Genomic DNA, 12,762 nt, shown 5'->3' with positions numbered 1-12,762 from the left:
GGTTTCTTAGCATTTGGCCGGCCCCCGGTGCCACCCGCCGTCCGCTTCTTGCTTTTCTCCTTTGCTTCAGTTGCGGACTCGCGCTCCTCGCGCTCGTGGGCAAAACCATGCTCCGCCCACAAAGCCCGATCAAAGACCTCCACAAAGGTCGTGAGCTTAAGGATTTGCACGGCCCTATGAATCCCCGGCCGCAATCCTCGTAAGAACCAGTGTGCTCGGTTCCGGTCATCCCTAACAACATCCGGGACGCAGTCAATGAGGTGGGAGAACTCTTGCGCGTAGTCTGCCATGGAGCGATCTCCTTGCCTCAGCTTGCGAAATTTCTCTTGCAACTTCCGCTTCACCATATCGGGGAAGTAGTTGGCAAACACCGCCCTCCGAAACTCCTCCCACATCATAGGCGGAAGATCGGGCGATCGATCCCGCCTAACACGCTTCCACAACACCTTCGCCGCCTTCTCAAGGCAATGTGTGGCGAGGTACGCCTTGTCCTTCTCCAAGGTGTTAAGATCCTCGAAAAGTGTTTCCATGGAGTCGATCCAAGACTCCACCACCGCCGGTTCCACCATTCCCCCTTCGAAGGTAGGTGGGTTGAACTTCTGAAACTGAATGAGAGCCGCCAACGCGCGCTCCCGCTCCGCCTCCTCCGCCGCACTATCGGGGTTTGAGGTCCCCGATCCAGCCGGCACCATAGTAACTGGCACGACCGCCGCGGCCACACCCTCGGCCGTACTCGGCACCACTGTAGGAGGCGCAGAGTGCACGGTCTCCACGGGCGCTGCCGCCGCCGCCGCCTGCTGCCACTCCAAGACCTCCTAGAGCCTTTGGATTTGCTCCCCTTAGCACTGAACGGATTCTACCTGGCGCTGAACAGATTCCGCCTGGCGCTGAACGGATTCCGTCTGCTGTCGCACTACGCCAATAAGCGCGGCCATCTACTCCCGAAGCTCCCCGTCGCCACCTGCTCTGGGTTGCACGGGAGTCGTACTTGACTCCTCGGCCATAGACCTCGTCCGCGGTCAACCACGAGGTAGCTTAGGTCGTCCACGAGGCGGCATTGCTTCCTGAAACGAAGTAATTCATATTAGTTACTTAGGCAACATACTAGATTATACCCAATCCGGCGAAAGCATATAAGTGTATTCATTTTCATTCCAAAGCGTCATGTCGTCGGCCGCCGATCACAACACAAAGAATAGAGAACAAATAACAACTTAAGTTTAGTCCCCAACCACATTAGAGACATAATTACATCGACGCAATCCATGCCTTCCCTATAACTTGTTCAACGTCACTCACGTTTTCTAGATCCTTAAGGTTTTCCATTCTTAAGGGTCTCTAGGTCGATCCTATGCTTTCACTTTTTGGCTCTTTACGCTCTGATACCATTTTATCTGTCACGCCCCGAGCCCGATCCTTTTGGCCGGTTCGAGAGGGTCGAACAGACAACGAACGGACAGAGCCTCCCCCGTCCGCCCAAGGCTCAATAGCAAGTATCAATAGAGTATAAAGTTTGCATAAGCGGAAGCATACACAATGGCTTGCACGAGGGCAAGCAATAACCAATAGTGAAAGTAAATAACTACACTTAGGAAATCAATTACAATTTTGCATCATTTCATTTTACATCTCATTCCTCCAAAATATAACATTGATATTAAATAAACTCTTTTACATCACTGTTGTCCTGTCCTTTAACAACTATAATCATCGAAATACAAAAGATGATACATTAAAAGGGTATGCAACTAAGAAATAAAACATCTCAGGCGGTCTCTACCTAGGGCGCAATGCCTTTACCGCAGTCGTCTGCCGGCTCGCTCAGTCCCGACTCTGTGGAAATAGGGGTGTGAGAACTACAACGAAGTTTCCAATGGGTTCGGCAACCAACCACGCCGACTATCCCACTAGGTCTAATCAGGCATAATGGAATAGAAGAAAGAAGGTAACCAACTAACAAATGCAACTAATATGCCTGAACAATATAAAATGCGATACTCGATATAATGCTCATGATGAATTCAGAATCACAATTTCTTTACCCAATCTCTTGGCTAACCCGTAGGTTTCGCCCTCAACAAACTAACCAACCCAAAATCCTATTAACTGGGGAGATATCTGCTACAACACGATAGGACCGTCCTCTAAGGAGATACCAGCTACGACCTAGTGATGTCGACTCCGGAGCACATCGCCCGAGGGGGAGCTACCAACCTCGAGCAAGGACTAAAGGTGAGTACGATCAATCCTACATTGAGAATTTCATGTTCAATCCATTCCTTAACTTTAAGGAAGACCATGCTCAATGATGCTTAACTCTAAGGTTGAAATGTCATAATATCTCAATCATTCTTTTCTTTGCATTCTTTACCATCACTTGTGTCATATACACTACTAAGTTCTTGTACTCATGCCACACATTTTCTAAGTGCTATATTCTTGTTCTCATGCCAAATGTCACACTTATTTTTCTAGGTGTTCTAGACTCATCAATGTCACTCACTAGATTTATGTCCATGTGTCACTGTTGTTCACTAACCCTTCTAGGTTCTTGTCACTTGTCATGCATAAATAGGGTTTACAATTATCACATTCTTACAAGTATTTCATACGAAATTAAATTCACAATCATGTAATAAAAACTCACAATTAATCCTACTATGCAACATGCTCAATATATACATATATGTTCAAACATGACACTTTAGACATAAAGAAATTTCTGAGGTCCTTGGAACGCACCACCCATCTCGAGTGGTCGTGTAGGTGTAGAATACGATGACTCCCGAACTTTACGAAAGCCGATTCCGCGTCCTATAACCAAAATAGTGCCACATTAGACTTTTTGTACATAAACCATACTTAAACATATTCGTAACATCGAACGAAGTTGTCCAACGCGTCGAGGACACCCCCAATTAAGTTTCTACGAGGTCAATTCGCCCTCGAAAAATTTTAGGGCAAAAGCTCCAAATTTGAGCCCTAACAATGTCATCTAGGGCTTCCACCTAGATTGATCTTGTTGCTAAGTAAAGGATAGCTTAAAATCACTTGAGAAGCTCTCTAATAAAGTTTCTAAGCTCTTGGAACCAACCCTAGGGCATCTAGCTCAACCCCCAATGGTTCACCATGAGAGCACCTTGAGCTCTCATGGGTGTCTTGTTGTTCATGGCTCAAAAGAGCTTCTAAGACCTCTAAGGAGCAGAAAGCTCCAAATCCTTAGGTAAAAACCCAAACCCTAAAGGAAAACTTACAAGAACTTACCTCTAGTCCAAGTCCTAGCAAGCTTCTTCTTGTTGGAGAGCTTCTAGACCCACCAAATCCACCAAAAATCCTTCTCTAAGCTTTTCTCCACCTTCTCCTTGCCTTGGAGCTTGGGTTTTAGAGAGAGAAAGAAGGGGAGTGAGTTGGGGAAGTGAAAATGGTTGTGGGAGAGAAGAGGTGTAGGGTTATATCATGTTGTAACAATTACAACAAGGCCCCTCCACTTTATTTCCAATGCATTGCCCAGACTGGGCATTTTTCGCAGTCTGGGACCGGTCTCCCCGACCAGGGACCGATTCCCGAAGGTTGGATTTCCAGGACTTAGCCGATTTTCTGCGTTTTTGGCTGGCTGCGCAGCAAGGGACCGGTCTCCCGAGGATCGGTCTCACACCCAGGGACCGGTTGCCTCAGGATTAAGGGCAAGCTACGCGTACGGGGACCGGTCTCTCCATCAGGGACCGGTCCCCAAGAGCCCAAAATCTTGGACTTAGCCAGATTTTGTAATCTCGCTCTCTCAGGTCCCTAACCTCTTCCTATGGGCTCTAATGCACTTTTAAGCCATACCAACTTTTTCCACTCCGCGTTCCGCGCATTTTGACAGAACTCCGCACAACTTACGGGGGTATGGTAGGTTACAGTGACACCCCAATAATCCCACATCGGATGGGAATGGGGTTATAATTGGGTTTATAAGAGACTTACACACTAGTAATAATAACTGGGCTTAAGCATTTTGGGCTGTTGGCTGGGCCCAACGAGTTATTGTTGCTAGTGGGCTGGGTCGTTATATTTGGTATCAGAGCTGGTTCACCAACTGGACATGTGTGGCGAGTCTCGACTGAGCCAGGGTCTTAATGACAGGCTAGTGAGACGAGTCTCACATCGCTTGATGATCTTGGGCTGTGTGTGTGATTGAACTGACGAGAACGTCAAGGCCTTAACGGGGGGAGTCTGTGACACCCCAATAATACCACATCGGATGGGAATGGGGTTGTCATTGGGTTTATAAGAGACTTAGACACTAGTAATAATAAGTGGGCTTAAGCATTTTGGGCTGTTGGCTGGGCCCAACGAGTTATTATTGCTAGTGGGCTGGGTCGTTACATGGACATTGGAGAGCTTTGGGCTAAGGTGGGGTGTTTTGTGACAATAGGTCTAGGGTTTGGTTTTATGCCCTAGAAAACTAGGTTTTGATCTTCTTTCATGTATAGAAACCTATTAATGGCTTAGAACATATGAAAATCCTAATTTTCTTCATTTGCTTTAATGGTGGATTTTTAGGGTTTACATTCTAAGCCCTAGAATTGGTTTAGATAGTTCTAAATGAGCTTCTAGATGTTGGACAAACTCTCTTTTGCTTGTTTTAGAGATCAAAATCTAGGATTTTGCAAATGGTAATATTAGGGCACCCAATTTAGGGCTTTTACCCTAGGGAGTTTCTAAGGCAAATTGACCTTGTAGAAATCTAATTAGCGGTATTCCCGACGCGTGGGACAACTCCGTTTGACGTTATGAAAAGATTTAGATAAAGTTATTGTGAAAAAGCCTAATTGGCTTCATTTTGCCACAGGCGATAAATTAGGGCTTCAAAAATCTCAAGAAATTCACCGTAGCATCCTCCCAACCATCTAAGATGGGTGGTGCATACCAAGGACTTCGGAATTCTTTTTATGTATAAAGTGTCATATTTGAGCATATGTGTGTATTTGAGCATATTGCATAGTAGGGTAATTGAAAGCTTCTTTTTGCATGTTGTGAGTTCAAATGCATATGAGAATTTTAATAATCCTATTTATGCATGACAAGTGACAAGAACTTAGTCGACTTACTAAACAAATGTGACATCTTGACATAGAAGTGGAAAGTGACAATGATGAGTCGAGAATGTTAGAGTTGAAACACTTAGAAAACAACTGTGGCATTAGTGAATGAGTACAAGAACAAAGTAGTGTATATGACACTAGTAAAGGTCAATGAATGCAAGTATACAAAGGTAGTGACATTATGACATAACAACTTTAGAGTTAAGGGTCATATGTGCATTGTTTCCTTATAGATAAGGAATGGATTGGACTTGACATCCTTATAGTTAAGGATTGGATCATACTCACCTGTAAGTCCTTGCTCGAGGATGGTAGCTCCCTCTCGGGCGATGTGCTCCGGAGTTGTCATCACTGGGTCGTAGTGAGTTCTCCCCAAAGAACGGCCCGGTCGGATTGTAGCGGGTATCTCCCCGATAGTAGGGATTTGGTTCGTGGGTCGTTGAGGGCGAAACCTACGGGTTAGCCAAGAAAATTGGGTAATGAGATTGTGACCTTACATTCAACATGAGCATACTATTGAGCATTGCATTTATTATTGTTCAGGCATATTAGTTGCATTTGTATAGTTTGGTTATTTCCTATATCTCTTTTCTTCTATTATATCTGATTTAGACCTAGTGGGAAAGTCGGCGTGGTTGGTTGCCGAACCCACTGGGAACTTTGTTGTAGTTCTCATGCCCCATTTTCCACAGAGCCCGGACTGAGCGAGCTGGCGGATGATCGCGGTAAGGGTATCCCGCCCTAGATAGAGACCACCCGAGATGGTTTCTTATTTTGGTTTAGTTGCATACCCTTATACATCATCTTTTGTATTTGATGATTATAGATGTTTAAAGTAATTGTATTAAAAATACTTTACGACGTTAAATGCAAAGGTATAATTTGGGATTATGTGATGTACAAAAAAAATGATGCAAAGTTGTAAAATATTCTAAAGTAGAACACATGTATGTGATTTAAATTTAATCAAAGTACTTGTATGTTGATTAGTTTAGTACTTTCACTATTGGCTATTGCTTGCCCTCGTGCAAACCATTGTGTATGCTTCCGCTTATGCAAAATTTATACTCTATCTATACCTATGGTTGAGCCTTGGACGAACAGGGGAAACTCTGTCCGTTCGGGGTCTGTTCGACGCGCTCGAACCAGTCAAAAGGATCGGGCTCAGGGCGTGACAAAGAGGGTGAGGAGAAGGAGAAGAAACAGTATAAATTTTGTGCAAATAGTGCAATTTTCGTTCGAAGAGTGCAACTTTCATTCAAAGACTGTAACTTTTATTTTAAAAAGTATATTTTTTCTCTCAAAAAGTGTAAATTTTTTCTAAAAGAGTGCAACGTTTCTCTGAAACAGTACAACATTTTTCTAAAATAGTGCAAATTCTTTATCTTTTTCTTTTCTCCCTGGTTCTTCAATTTTCTTATAGAAAAAATTATTTTTTTATATTTTATTCTTTATTTTTTTTATTCTTTTTTCTTGCTCTCAACAACACTGGCTCCAAGTTTTCCTTCTCCGACACCGGCGTTAGTGCCTGCGTCGGCGAAGGCGGAGGAAGAGTGTTAAGGATTTTGTATTGGCAAGTTTCGTGAAGTGAGTCGGAGTCTTGAAGAATCGAAGCGAATTGACAAAGATCAAAGAATTCAAGATTTTAGAAAAAAATCAGAAAATACCTCACGACGTGAATCACGATGGTCAGGTAAAGTTTTAATTCATGTTATGGTGATTCATACTTAGTTATAGGCATTAGAATCATTTAATCAAAAGTTTAGTTGATTAGAAAGTGCTTTGGAAGTGTACGGAACTCGAAACAATGCAAAATTCCAAAAATTGCATTGTGTACCGGTACAGCAATCAAGCACGTACCGGTACAGCCACTGACTTGGCTTCGTATTTCTGTTCCGTCCTTGTGTAACCGGTGACAGCATTTCGCGTACCCGTACACAGTGTAAAATCGTGAAATTTTTCTAATCCGACTCCAATTGATTCTAAAGTCTATAAATAAGCTATTGGGCTTCTCTAACAGATTAAGCATCATAAGAATACATGTTTGAGAAACCCTAGAGGCTTGGATTTCATCTAAAACCTATTTTCTACATATTAGCCTCTTTTAGGTCAAATCGGAATATTGTAATTTGATATCTATATGCCGATTTGATCTCCGCTTTGCTTGGAGTTTCTTTTCCTGGTTTTCTACGATACTCCTAAGCAAAGGATCACCATAATCATGATACTCTTCATGACGGCGTCGTGGATTCGGCGTATTTGACGGCGGTTCGTGGATTCGGATCGTGGGCTCGTGGATTCGAGTGGCGTCGTGGATTCGGCGTGATTGAAGCTTCGTGGATTCGAAGTGGAGGCGTTCGTGGATTCGGACGTGAGGGCGTGGACAACCCGGAGGGTAGCGCGAAGATTCATAGGAGGTTAAGAGAGGTTGAGTCCGTGGAGTCGGTAATCACCTTGTAATCTTTTCTCTTAGTGAATTATTTTTTCGCGTGTTGGTCCCGTGGGTTTTTCTCCAAGTTGGAGTTTTCCCACGTAAATCTCGGTGTGCTTTTTATTTTCCGCATTTATTTTTATTGCATCGAGATTTGTGGTTTTTGGCCGTTCACCTATTCACCCCCCTCTAGGTGATAGATACAATCTAGATAGATCCTTGGGCTCCTCAAAACTTTCAATTGGTATCAGAGCGGGATCTAGATAAATTGTTATCTAATGGCCGAAGGTGGTAACATTAATCGACCTCCGCTCTTCGACGGCACGAATTATGCCTATTGGAAAGTTCGCATGAGAGCTTTTCTAATTGCTATCGATGAGCGGGTTTGGCAATCAATTGAATTTGGGTGGAAACATCCGATAGAAAAGGTCGATAATGTTGAAAAGCCAAAACCACGGAACAAATGGACGAAAGAAGAAAACGAGACATCTTCGTTTAACGGCAAGGGCATAAACGCTTTATTTAATGCATTGTCTCAAACGGAGTTTACTCGTGTTTCGGCTTGCGAAACGGCAAAGGAAATTTGGGATACTCTACAAGTTACGCATGAAGGAACAAGCTTAGTAAAGGTCCAAAAATTGCAAATGCTAACTAGCAAGTTTGATTCAATTTCTATGGACGAAAATGAGACCTTTACCGAGTACTATACACGTCTACAAGATGTTGTGAACACATGTGCTAACTTGGGAGAGAAAATCCCGGATTCAAAGGTTGTTAGGAAAATCCTTCGCACTCTTCCGGAACGTTTTCGGGCTAAAGTAGCCGCGATCGAAACGGTCAAACATCCGGACGAGATGAAAGTAGAAGAATTAGTAGGAGCTTTACAAACGTATGAGATGACTTTTCCTACTAATCAATCTTCTTCCAAGTCTTTCTCTAAAAGCACAGGGGTTGCATTGAAATCGACGAAAGAGAAAGACGGAGACTCGGATTCCGACGGAGAGAACTCTATTGCGGACTTTGAACAACAATTGGCACTTCTCACGAAGAAGTTTCGTCGGAATTTTCGAAAGAAGAATAGATCGGACAAGGCTTCATCGTCTAAATCTTCATCGTCTACATCTAAGGAGAAGAAGCGTGCAAAGGCTTCGAAAGAAAAGGATGTCTTTGAAGGCGAGATCCAATGCTTCAAGTGCAAAGGCTACGGCCACATTGCGACGGATTGTCCTTCAAAGAAGACGTATAGACAAAAGGCTATGCAAGCAAAGACGTGGGATGATTCAACATCAAGTGAATCATCGTCAAGTGACGAAGAAAAGAATGATCAAATTGCCTTATTTGCTAATACTCCTTCGTCGAATGTTGTGTGTTTATCCTCTTTTGCTACTAACTCCAATATTTCTCTTTCTTCACATGATTCATCGAGCAACAATGGCGAAAGTGAAGAGGAATCAAACGACGACGACATAGCGGAAGCGTACAATCAACTTCTCATTGAATCAAAGAAGATGGCTAAACTCAACAAGAAGTTGAGACGTCGTTTGTTGGAACTTGAGGAGGAAAACAACAACGTAAAGAATTTGAATAAGGTTCTTGAGGAGGAAAGGGATTCAAGCTTGAAGATTAATTCGGACCTCCAAGAGAAGCTTAATGATGCGGAATCAACGATCAAATCTTCTAACGACAAGATTGGATTTTTGGAGCAACAATTTGATGAATCGCACAAGTCCAATCAAGTCTTGACCGATCAAGTTCGTCAACTCCAATCCGATCTTCAACAATTTTCTTCGGGATCAAAGAAGTTGGACAAAATGCTTGGATTGGGTCAAACGAGCAAATTGGGCCTTGGATATGAACGGACATATGTTGAGAAGGATCAAACGGCGACATCTAAAGTCTCAACAACTTTAAAAGGCAAAGTGTGTCATCGATGTGGCATCGAAGGACACATCAAAAGGAATTGCCCAAACAAAAATGGCAAGTCACAATCGGCAAATTCAAAACATCCATCGGCGTCATCTACTATTCGACATCCCCCACGGAATCAAAAGCAAAATAATTTAAGTCGAGTGCCTCAAAAGAATCGGACTTCTAAGCCTAAACGCCAAGTTCTACCTAAGCCTCAAGCGAAGAAAACACCAACGATTGATCAAAAATCTAAGCAAACGGCACCAAACGTCGACAAGCCGAGAAAACCAAAGATCCGACAAGTTTGGATCCGGAAAGGTGATATCTTTCCTTGCTCCTCGTCTTAGTCATTTTTGATCTTTAGTGTAATGCTTTGATTGGTGCTTGTTGCATAATTTTATTCATTGCATTACATGTTTAAATGATTTTTGGTGCTTTGAATTTTGTTTATTTAAAAATCATTTTGAGGAAAAGGTGTTTTGGAATTCAAAATTTTCGAGAAAGGAGATGATTGAGAATCTTTATTTTGAGGAGAGTTTTTTTAACGGGTTTAACTTCACAATCATATTAAGTTAAATTCATATTAATTATCGTTTTTACTCCACTTTTTATTATTTTGACGATAATTTAATATATGATTTCTTAATGCATATATTCATCAAAATTTTGAAATCAAATTTGATTTTTTGGTGATTAATTCATCTTGGTTGTGAGTGTTGGATATGATGAATGGATATTCTCTAATTGACTAAAATTCGTCAAAATTATTTTCAATTGTGAGATTGTCTAATTTAGGGGGAGTTTGAAATTGTTTAAAAATAAAAAAAGGAGAAAAAGAAACTCCTAAGTTTAAAAAGATGTGGAAAGAGTTACATCCAAAAGGAGTGTGAAAACTACCACCACATGTAGGAAAGAGCTACCACCCCGGTCGTCCGGCAAGTGTGTGAAGCTACCACATGAAGATTGAATTGAGTAACCGAAAAAGGTTGAAAAAAAATTGAATATTTTAGAATTTTCGGAGTTATAAGGTGGTAAGTTGAAAAGATGCTCAAAGAGCCACCCCCGGTGCCATATTAGTTAAATCTCTATTTTGAACGTGTTACGACAAATTGGTGTCAATTTTTGTTGAATTTCTAAAAATCATTTTTCATCAACTTACATCTTGATGGTTTTGAATCATTAAATTATTTTTGATAATGAAATTTTGATGTTTTGATGTATTTTGAAATTTTATAATATCTTATTGTCATTATAATGATTCTTGGAGTAAAAGCCTTAATTTATTTGAAATTAATTTAATTTGATGGATTTTTAAAGCAAATTTTTCGAAATCTGAGATCGTTCGTCGAGCTTAGTCTCTCTCTTTCACTGCATTTGCATTTTAGGATGATGTTTTAGTTTCAGTTCTGCTTGTTTTTTCTTTTAGGCCTGTAACTATGACTTGACTACGCTTATGTTTTTCTAGTATGTTTTCTCTTTCTATTTGCTTTCTTTTGGCAATTTTTGACAAAAAGGGGGAGAGCGTAGATGAAGGGGGAGAGCATGGATGAACAGGCATTGAACTAAGCAGAGGATGATGAGTTCAAGAACAAAGGGGGAGATGTGATCGAGATGTGAAGAACAAAGGGGGAGAAGGTATAAGAATTTAGTGCTAATTATTTTTTGAATGAATTGGTTTGCAGGAAATCAAGACTTCAAGACTCCTAGTTGCGTCTAAGTCATAGAGTCTGTTTTAGGAGTTTTGATGTAATTTTGAGTTTCAAATTGTATTTGGATTACACGCGAGGGGTTCGATGTTTTGGTGATGACATTGAACTTCGTTTTTTCTTTAAATTGTAATTTGTGAGTTTGTGTGTGTTTTGTCACGAAATTGCCAAAGGGGGAGATTGTTAGGTCCTATGTGTTGGCAAGTTTCGTGGGTCGAGTCGGAGTCTTGAAGAAGTTCGGAGCGGAGTATTGAAGATCGAAGAATCCAAGACTTCGAAGAATCGGAAAGGACGCAAAACACGCAAAACTTGAATCACGATGCGTAGGTAAGTTTTAAATCTTGTTTATGGTGATTCATACTTATTTATAGATCTTAGAATCATATTTTCAAGTTGTAATTGATTAGAAAGTTTCTAAGAGTTTGTAAAACCCGAAACAATGCATTTTCAGCGAAAATTGCATTGCTGTACCGGTACAAGGGTTTTCTGTCCAGGGTACAGCCATCAACGTTGCGCAGAAAGTTTGATGGTTGTTCCGGTACAAGGTTTTTCTGTCCAGGGTACAGCCATCAACGTTGCGCAGAAAGTTTGATGGTTGTTCCGGTACAAGCTTCATGCTGTACCGGTACAAGCCCTGTTCCGGAACAAGCTAAAGCTATCCAGGGTACAGGAGCTTCGCAGAAAAATCTTCCGTCATGGTGTACCCTGGACAGCTTTCCTTGTTCCGGTACAAGGTGCTGATTTTGGAAAGAAACTTTCTAATCCTACTCTGTTTTGATTCTAAAGTCTATAAATAAGCTATAGGGGTTCTCTAACTGATTAAGCATCACGAAAATACATATTTGAGAAACCCTAGAGGCTCGGATTTCATCAAAAACCTATTTTCTACAAAAAGCCTCTTTTAGATCAAATCGAGATATTGAAATTTGATATTAATATGTCGATTTGATCTCCGCTTCGCTTGGAGTTCTATTCCCTGGTTTTCTACGATACTCCAAAGCGAAGGATCACCATATTCATGATATTCTTCATGGTGGCGTCGTGGATTCGGCGTATTTGACGGCGGTTCGTGGATTCGGATCGTGGGCTCGTGGATTCGAGTGGCGTCGTGGATTCGGCGTGATTGAAGCTTCGTGGATTCGAAGTGGAGGCGTTCGTGGATTCGGACGTGAGGGCGTGGACAACCCGGAGGGTAGCGCGAAGATTCATAGGAGGTTAAGAGAGGTTGAGTCCGTGGAGTCGGTAATCACCTTGTAATCTTTTCTCTTAGTGAATTATTTTTTCGCGTGTTGGTCCCGTGGGTTTTTCTCCAAGTTGGAGTTTTCCCACGTAAATCTCGGTGTACTTTTTATTTTCCGCATTTATTTTTATTGAATCGAGATTTGTGGTTTTTGGCCGTTACACCTATTCACCCCCCTCTAGGTGATAGATACAATCTAGATAGATCCTTGGGCTCCTTAAAACTTTCAAAGAGGATGCGGCGTTGTTCTCATTATCGTCATGGAGGGTCGCAGAGGCAATAGATGGGGGTCGAAGAGAAAAAAAATAACGAGAGAAAAAAGGACAGGAAGAGAATATGACGCTGCTCTCTTTACTGTTGTAAAAAGTCGTGGAAGCAGTAGAGGAGAGA

The sequence above is a fragment of the Ananas comosus genome, linkage group 2 (genome assembly GCF_001540865.1).
Source record: "Ananas comosus cultivar F153 linkage group 2, ASM154086v1, whole genome shotgun sequence".
Taxonomy (NCBI): Eukaryota; Viridiplantae; Streptophyta; class Magnoliopsida; order Poales; family Bromeliaceae; genus Ananas; species Ananas comosus.
The sequence above is the reverse complement of the archived record's forward strand: the minus strand, read 5'-3'. Positions refer to the sequence as shown.